Source organism: Apodemus sylvaticus, chromosome 3 (assembly GCF_947179515.1).
Source record: "Apodemus sylvaticus chromosome 3, mApoSyl1.1, whole genome shotgun sequence".
Taxonomy (NCBI): domain Eukaryota; kingdom Metazoa; phylum Chordata; class Mammalia; order Rodentia; family Muridae; genus Apodemus; species Apodemus sylvaticus.
The window spans coordinates 73,529,337-73,538,542 of NC_067474.1; positions in this window are offsets into that span (position 1 = coordinate 73,529,337).

Sequence of the window (9,206 nt, forward strand, 5' to 3'; positions counted from 1 at the left end):
GAATCCCTTTGCACAGCTTGCACACAGCTTGATAGGTCCAAGAGTCTCCTCTTGGCAGCTTGGCTGACCAGTGTCTCCTCCCCCACAGTTGTTTGCTGCATCTGTAGCCCAATAATTTCTTAACCTTATGTAAATAAAGGACTGATAACCCATTTCATTAGTCAGTAAAATCATGGTCATCTAGACAATTCAGAATATCCTGCTACTCCATATTAAGATTTCCAGAAAGTCATTATCTACAGCAATGACTCTCAGCCTGTGGGTCAAAACTCCTCACCAACCCTGTCACAGAGGTTGCATATCAAATATTCTGCATATCGGATATCTACATTATGATTCCTAACAGCAGCAAAATTACAGTGACAAAGTAATAATAAGATGATCTTATGATTGGGCTCAGTACACTATGAGGAACAGTGCACCGGGGTGCAGCCTCAGGGAGGCTGTGAAGCATTGGTCTAAGTGAAGACACCAAAGGTCCGAAGCAGCTCAGGTATGAATGCGTGGCACTTACACAGGTAACGACAAAATGACAAACAATCCCGAAGTGGAAGGAAGACAAGCACATTCTAGTTGGCAATAATGGTGAAGCGTTCTCCTAAAACTGTAACTCTGTAATGGGCTTCCCATCCTATGACATAACTGTGCCTGTTAACACCGTTTCAGAATGCATCGTTCAAGGTGAGGTTGCAGAAGGGTGTTTGTAGGGGAGAAGGCAGCCACACGGCTGTCAGGTGGGGTTCCGGCTTCTTCATGGAAATGGTCTCTGTAAAGACACAGTAGCAGGGAATCCAAGTTTCTCAAAAGGGCCATGGACACTTCTTCAGGAATTCCCTAACTTTCATAGTGGAGAGGCATAGGCATAGAGTTGGAATCACAGAGGTGCTGCTTGTACTCAAAAGGGAGAGGCAGAATGTTGCAAGTTCAAGGCTAGCCTGGGCTACAGATTCTAGGTTAGTCTAGGTAACGTACTGAAAAGCCAAAAGCTCCAAACAAGTAAAAATAACTTGAAGAGGAGGAGAAGGAGGAAGAGGAGGAGGAGGAGGAAGAGGAGGAGGAGGAGGAAGAGGAGGAAAGGATGGAAGGAAGGAGCAGGAGAGATGGCTCAGCAGTTGGAGTGTTCTGCCCTTAACTCTAAGTTTGGTTCTCCACATTCCCATCAGGCAGCTCACTATCAGCTGTAACTCCACCTCCAGAGGATCTGACACCCTTTCCTGGCTTCCAAGGGCAACTGTACTCACTTGTACAAACCCCTACACAACACACATGCATACACATAACCCGAAATAAAAATAATTACTTTTTTTAAAGTGAAAAAACCAAATATTAATGTATTGCTTAGTTTTGGGAAAGAATAAGGAGCTACTATAGATATCTTTAATTTATAGGTTTCCTACATTTTAATGTTTTAGCTCTCATTCATATTTATGAACTAAAAAAAGACGTAAGTGACCACTGCAATGCCTAGATGTAAGTAATATGAAATTGTAGAAAGGAAACAGTCTACTGTGCCCTACACCTTAACGGTTTGGTGCATGTTGTGACTATGTAAATATCTACACATATATGGGGGGGCAGAGGAGCTGTGGAAGCTGTAGGGAGCAGGCCTGGAGCAAAAGTGGGGCTGAGGTGTCTGCAAACCCTGGAAATCTTATCCTGAGATTGGCAGTAGTGGGATCATTCCCTCCCTCCCCCCATATCCCAGCCTACGCAGTCCTGGGTCCACAACTTTCCCCTCAGAACATCATGTAGACTGGCAACAAGGATGGACTCCCTCTCCTTACAAGTCCAGCAATATCTGAAATTCTTCCCTTTGCATACGAGGTGTCCTCAGCACCCTGACCCTGGCCAATGATTTACACTCTCCCCAAAGACCCCTACCTACTCCCCAAAGGTTCAAATAGCCTTTGCTCTCCCAATTAAAGGAGAGCAATTTGAATCTGAACGATGCATTTTGAAACTGTCTTACTGAATCCTGCCTCCCCCCCTCCCCAGAGGCTATTCTCAGTGTGCTCACTTGCTGCCTGAGGTCTTCATCCCCCTGACCATCCAACCCCAATTTTCCTCTCCTCAGTTGTGATCATGGGCGATTACACCACTATGGATGGGGAAGTGGAGCCTGACAACACATAGACATTTATATGTGTGTGCATGTATCATACATATGTGTGAATATCTATTTCTCTTCTTTTCCAAGTCTGTGTGCATATGCACGTGGCTGTTCACAGAGACCAGAAGACAGCATCAGGTCCCCCTGAGACAAAGCTACATACAAACATTTGTGATCCGCCTGCCAGAACTAAGTTTGGGTCCTCTAGAAGAGCAGCAAGAGCTTTGTGCTGGTTAATTTTGTGTGAACTTGCCATAAGCAAGGCTCATCTGGGAAGAGGGGTGCTTAACTGAGAAAACACTTCCATAAGGATAAGTCTGTATGCAAGTCTGTGGGGGGCAGCTTCTTCCTTTTTCCCATTTCTTTCTTTCTTTAATCCAATGACATCACTTTCCTCTTTACCTTTCCTCCCTCCGACCTCTCCCATGCCCTTCCTTCCCCACCTTCTCTACCCCCCAACTCACTCTCAAATTGATGACCTCTTTCCTCTTTTCCTTTATTTTTCACACACACACACACACACACACAATTATATAAATACAACTTACTGAGTCCATTTGGTGTTACCTATGTCCCAGCACCAGAAGGCAGAGACAAGATCCCTGGGGCTTGGGGACTGGCCAGTTCAGCCCATTGGTGAACTCTACGTTGAGTGAGAGACCTGGTCTCAAAAAATGAGGTGGTAAGCTGAAGAGATGTATCAGCAGTAAAGAGCACTGACTGCTCTTCCAGAGGTCCTGAGTTCAATTGCCAGCAACCACGTGGTGGCTCACAACCATCTGTAATGGGATCCAGTGCCTTTTTCTGGTGTGTCTGAAGACAGCGGCAGTGTACTCGCATACACAAAATAAATAAATATTTTTTAAATAAAACCATGAACAACTCTGTTCTTTTTTTTTAAAGTTAGTTTTTGTTTAAAGATTTATTTATTTATTTATTTATTTATTTATTATATGTAAGTACACTGTAGCTGTCTTCAGACACTCCAGAAGAGGGAGTCAGATCTCATTACTGAACTCAGGACCTTCGGAAGAGCAGTCAATGCTCTTAACCGCTGAGTCATCTCTCCAGCCCCCAAAATAAATAATCTTAATAAATAAATAAATAAATAAATAACTCTTAAAAAAAAAAGAGTTCTGACTGCATCAGGCAGTGCTAGTGCACTTGGGAGGCAGAGGGAGAGGAGGATCTCTGGAGTTCCGAGAGGCCAGACTGGCCTTCAGTACGAGTTCCTGGTCAACCAGGGCTATACAGAGAAAACTGTCTCAAAAAAACAAAACAAAACAAGAGGGTGCTGGCTCCTCTTCAAGAGACCATGCACATAGCTGCCCACAGCATCTGTAGCTCTAGTCTAGGTATACAGTGACGTCCACGGGTACTCAGCCCACACTGTACACAGACATGTATTCAGGCAAGACACCTGTAAGCAAAAAATAAAGATAAATAAGTCTTTTAAAAAACAAACGAGGCGGAGAGCAATAGAGGAAGACACATCTGTGTTAACCTCCAGCCTTCCTCTGTGCAAGTATGTGAAGTGGAAACAGCAGTTCTTTGAAAAGTTGTTTGGATGGTGTTTTGCTGGGAAACAGTTGAAAGAACATTTCGTTAAAGTGGACACGCAGACTTGTGAAGGAAGGTTTCGCTGAAGCAGACACAGGAGGGAGGATGTGTTGCTAAAGCAAGCACATGAAAGGACATGCGATGGAGGATTCTTTGCTAACCACACAAATGTATTGGTCTGCCTTACATTGTGTAGTTGGGCTGCATTTGTTGGGACTCCATAGAGAGAAACGCACCAAAAACCTTCTGGTGGTGTGCTGCAAGGACTCGGGCTGATTGGATGCACATGCATGTGGAGGACACGTGATGTTTGGAGGGTAGAAATAGGACTCCATGGAGACAGAGCGTGGCTTGCTGGTACAGGGGGCTGTGCAATGCTTGTGGGTCTCTGGTCTTCCCTAAACTGTGAACTAAACTGCTGATTTCCTGACAACACAGACAGAAGTTGCTCCAAAGTACCTTTCTAAACAGGTCCACCCCGCCCCCCCCACCCCATCCTTTTTTTTCTACTATCTTTTGTGGGTTGTGGGTTACAAGGAAGGTAAAGCATTTAAGAACCATCATTAAAAATAGGATTTGAAAAAATTAAAGTTATGGGCACACATATGCATATAACATATCACACACACACACACACACACACACACACACACACACACACACACTATAATGGGGTGTCCTAGATGCGATACTGACCTGGGAAAAGAACATTAAAGAAACACTAGTGAAATCTGAATGGAGAATCCAGTCCAGCTAATGGCAGAGTTAGCTCCTTAGCTGTGACAAATGGGCCATATTGATGACAGGAGATGTTGACCATGGGAGAAGACATGGAGTGGGGCACATGCCAAACCTCTCTGCACCAGCTTTGCATCTTTTCTAGATGTCAAAAAAGCATTCTCAAATAAAAAGCTTAAATGAGAAGGAGGAGGGGTGCAGTTCCTATGGCCAGCCACACCCTTCCTCAGGGAGCCTAGCTTAGCCTAAAGCCTGGCCTTCAGAAACAGGCGATGTGCCTCTAGCCTAGTGCTTAATTTGAACAAATTATATGGATGGTCAGAAAGGAATTTGGAGGAGTCATTTCTCAACACCTACTGCTAGCTCACCACCACCACAGCTAGCTCAGAGACACTCCCTGTGACTGTGGATTCTAATTGTTCTGATCTCACCATGTGTCTGGTGACTCAGTGGTCACCAGGCCACACCATGTGCCCGTCCCAGCACTCGGTGGTCCCAGTGCCCTTCTCGGTGCTAGTGCTCCTGATTTTTGAACCCTGGCTCTGTCCTTCCTTTCTAACATTTTTGCTGTTCTTTCTACTCTTCCTATTTTGACTCCCTAAGTTCTGGTTCCTCACTTTCCTCAGCTTTCCACAGCTTTGGTCTCAGTACCACTCGGAGCTGCAGACGGATAACATTTCTTTACACTTCACTTTGCTTGTCCTAGCCCACGCCCTGCTGAAACTTAACTGGAAAAAGTGGACTTGGGAAGCTTCTCCATATACTATCAACAGCTGTGTTAGCAACGATCAAGACATCCTCTCTACAACTGGAAGGATGCTGGAGTTGTAAGATGAGTAGCTGGGCTTTGGGCCAGGGAGATACCTCGGTAGGTGTGATGGCTATTCTAGTTTGTCAGCTTCATACATCTAAAGTGGACCACATTTCAGAAATGGAAGACACAAGCTTTTGATCCAGATCTTGAGGTGGCAGGACACACACTCTTAATGTGGATAAACACATGCTTTTAATCCAGATCTTGAGGCACACTTTTAATCTGGGCCACACCTTCTGCTGGAGAGAGACCTGTATCCCGACAATAGAGAGAGGAAGGGTTTCTTCCTTCTTGTACTTACTCTGCCAGCACTTCTATTGGCTCCTCCCTCTCCAAGAGTCCAGCTTATACAGAAGACCAGCTGAAACAGCCAGCCGGGTGGGGCTGAGCGAGTGCTAGCTTCTTAGACTTTCTACTCACAGCTGATCATTGTTCAGTTAGTTGGACTGCAGCCTATAAGTCATTCCAATAAATTCCCCATATGTATGTATGTATGCATGTATGTATGTATGTATGTATGTATGTGTATATGTGTATAGATGTAGATATATATAATATATATGATAGATATGGACAGATTCTATATCTAGAAATTCATTTCATAAGTGCTCTGACTCTAGAGATCCCTGGGTAATAGTGCTTGTGGCTGAATTTGGAATTGGACCTGAGTTTGATCCCAAGAGGTGGGAGTGAGAACTTCTTTCCTTCAGCAAGTCTGTACTATCTCCAAAAACAGCACCACCAACTAGGGACCAAGTGTTCAAATATTTGAGCCCGTGGGGTACATTCCTCATTCAAACCACCATACCATGTATCAATACTCCCAAAGAATTCTGGGTAGCAAGGGTGCTGCTGCCCGAGACTGCAGAAATCCTCTGGTCAGGATTAAATTGTTAGCATCGAAGCCTCCAGGATATGTGGTGTTTCCTGAGAACTTCAGCCTGCCTTGACCTGATGCCCAGAATTTGCCGAATGAGGACATTTGGGAGATGACAACCTTACTACGATGCTAACCTGGAGGATCCAAGGTATGCAGCAGGCCCTTAAAATTGGGAGCAGAGTGCACATTCTAGCACAGGACTGGGTAGTTAGTTTACAACATCTTGAAGAGGCCTGGGTTTGATTTTGAAGATATGAACATGTCATCAGATTAAACTTCCGAGAAGTTTCCATTTATTAGCCTAAGTTCAAGGCTGCTGTTTCAGCAAGCAGAGGCAGTCAGAAAAGTGACTGCAAGTTAAGGCAGCTTCCTGATCCTCTTTTGCTCTGCAAGTGTGATGGCGACAGTTTTTGTCACAAAATAGGACACCCTCAGTGGAGGAGACAGGGCAAAGCAAGCTTCCCACCAAGTCAAAGATTCTTAAAACTCCTGCATAATTAATGACCTCATATGTGTAGGTAGGAAGCCCTGGGAATCTATAATCAGGCAACTATTTTTGAGCTGGGGTCTCTAGCCCAGGCTGGCCTCATTCTTAAGTAGTTAAGGATGACCTTGAACTCATGATCCGCTCACCTCCACGCTCTGAGTGCTGCAATTACAGATGTACACCACCTGTATGGTTTAAGTGTTAGGAACGGTACCAAAGGTCTTGGGCATCCTAGGTAAGCAGTCTACCAACTGAGCTCCATGTCCAGCCCCTGACTCTAGTTTTCTATAGTGGCCTACAGCCCTTGCTCCACTGTTTAGAGTTATACAGAGAGAGGACTTGTGTCCTGCTTAGACTCCTGGTCTGGGTAGTGAGGGCTCATCTGTGGACCTGCAGAACCTTTTGTCACCTGTGTTAGAACCCTCAGGAGGGAGTGAGCAGAGCACACGGGACAGGCACGGTGGCTCTGAGAATGAGGAACTCAGAGGCTTGGGGAAGAAGCCAGAACTCTGCCTCAGAACCCAGAGACGCCATTCCTCTTGTTTTAGAACTTTTCCTGTTTTAGACAGTGTTTCCTTATTACTATCTGTGGTAGTTTGAATAAGAATGGCCGCTATAGGCTCATATGTTTGAATGCTAAGCCATCAGAGAATTGGTTCTATTTGAGAAGGATCGGGAGCTGTGGTCTTGTTGGAGGATGTGTGTTCCTTGGGGTGGGATTTAGCTTTCAACCCCTTCCCCAGCTCTCTCCCCACCAATGCCTCTGCCTACAGATCAAGATGTAGCTCAAAACTATAGATCTGGTGCCATGCTCTCTGCCGTGATGATAATTGACTCCGCCTCTGAAACTACAAGCAGTTAAGAAGTCTGGTGTGAGCAGGGGAGATGATGGCTCAGTGAATAAAAGTACCTCCTGCTAAATCTGACACACACACACACACACACACACACACACACACACGACTAATAATAAGCCTGTTTGGCATTAGCTACACTGGTACAATGGGGTTGTCTGTGCTGCTTAGTGTTTATTGTCAATGTAACACAACCTTGTATCACATGGGAAGAGGAAACTTTAATTGAGGAATTTGCCAGATCAAAGTGATATGAGGCCATAACTGTGAGATCATGTCTTCACAGATGAGTGACATGGGAGGATCTAGTGTATTGTGGGAGACATTATCACTAGGTGGATGGGCCTGGACAGTATAAGAAAACTAGCTGAGAGCAAGCTAAAAGCTAAACAGTGAACGTTATTCCTCCATGGCTTCTGTTTGAGTTCCTTGCCCTGACTTCCCACAATGGGGGATTGTGACCTAGAAGACTAAGGTGAAATGTAACCCTTCTTCCCCAATTTACTTTTGACCGGATGTTTTTGCTACAGCAATAGAAAGCAAACTAGATATCATTGAAGACTTAACTTTTCCACTCAGGGTCCTCAGGGTACCAGGGGATTAGGACTCCAGGCTGACTGTGGTAGCTTCAGGCACCAGTTTACACAGGACGCATTTGAAAGGAAGAGACCTGGCAGGATACAAGCAAGAAGGCAATGAAACATTGTAGAAGACTGAGAGCAGCTTTAGGTTTTAGCAGGGAATGGCACCCAGGCTCATGTGTGCTAAGAACACATTTTTTTAAAAACTGTTGGAGGATTTCCTTTATGCTTGTGCTGTGTTTTGATCAAGTCCATCCCCCACTCACTCCCTTCCCCCACTCACTCCTCTCCCCCACTTATTCCCCTCCCCTCTATCACTCTTCACACTACTCCCTCCCAAGGTTGTTTGTGTGTTTCTTTTGAAAGCCACCGAATCCACTCACTGCTGCCGGTGTGCATGGTGTGCACGGGTAGCCTCTTGGGGGGCTACATCACTGAAGAGCAAGCACGTACTCTAACCGCTGAGCCCCAGCTCCCTAACTTTACCTAAAGTAGCCTCCTCCTAAACTCAGGTGTACACCAACATGAAACCAAGCAGAGAAGTGTACTGGCTGATTGACATTCTGCAAGTGGCTCAGTACCTCTGGTGTGGCCTCACCTTCTCAGTCCTAAATCAAGGAACACAGAGAAGATGCCTCCTAGAAACGTGAACTTTAGCCGGGCGGTGGTGGCGCACGCCTGACACACTGGATTAATCCCAGCACTTGGGAGGTAGAGGCAGGCAGATTTCTGAGCTCAAGGCTAGCCTGATCTACAAAGTGAGTTCCAGGACAGCCAGGGCTACACAGAGAAACCCTGTCTGGAAAAAACAAAACAACAACAAAAACCCATGAACTTTTCCATTGCATGTATTTACTGTGCATCTCGTGCCACGGCATGTATAATGGCAATTGTAAGAAAGCTTGCAGGAGTCAGTTCTCTCCTTGTTCTTTTTTGGTTTTTTGAGACAGGGTTTCTCTGTGTAGCCCTGGCTGTCCTGAAACTTACTTTGTAGACCAGGATGGCCTTGAACTCAGAAATGCCTCCCAAATGCTGGGATTAAAGGCATGCACTACCTCTGCCTGGCTTTTTTTTTTTCCTGTCCTTGTTTCATGTGGATCCCTGGTATTGAACTCAGGTAATCAGTTTTGGCAGCAAGTGTCTTTACCCCCCCTGAGACTCTTGCTGGGCCTAAAATATAAA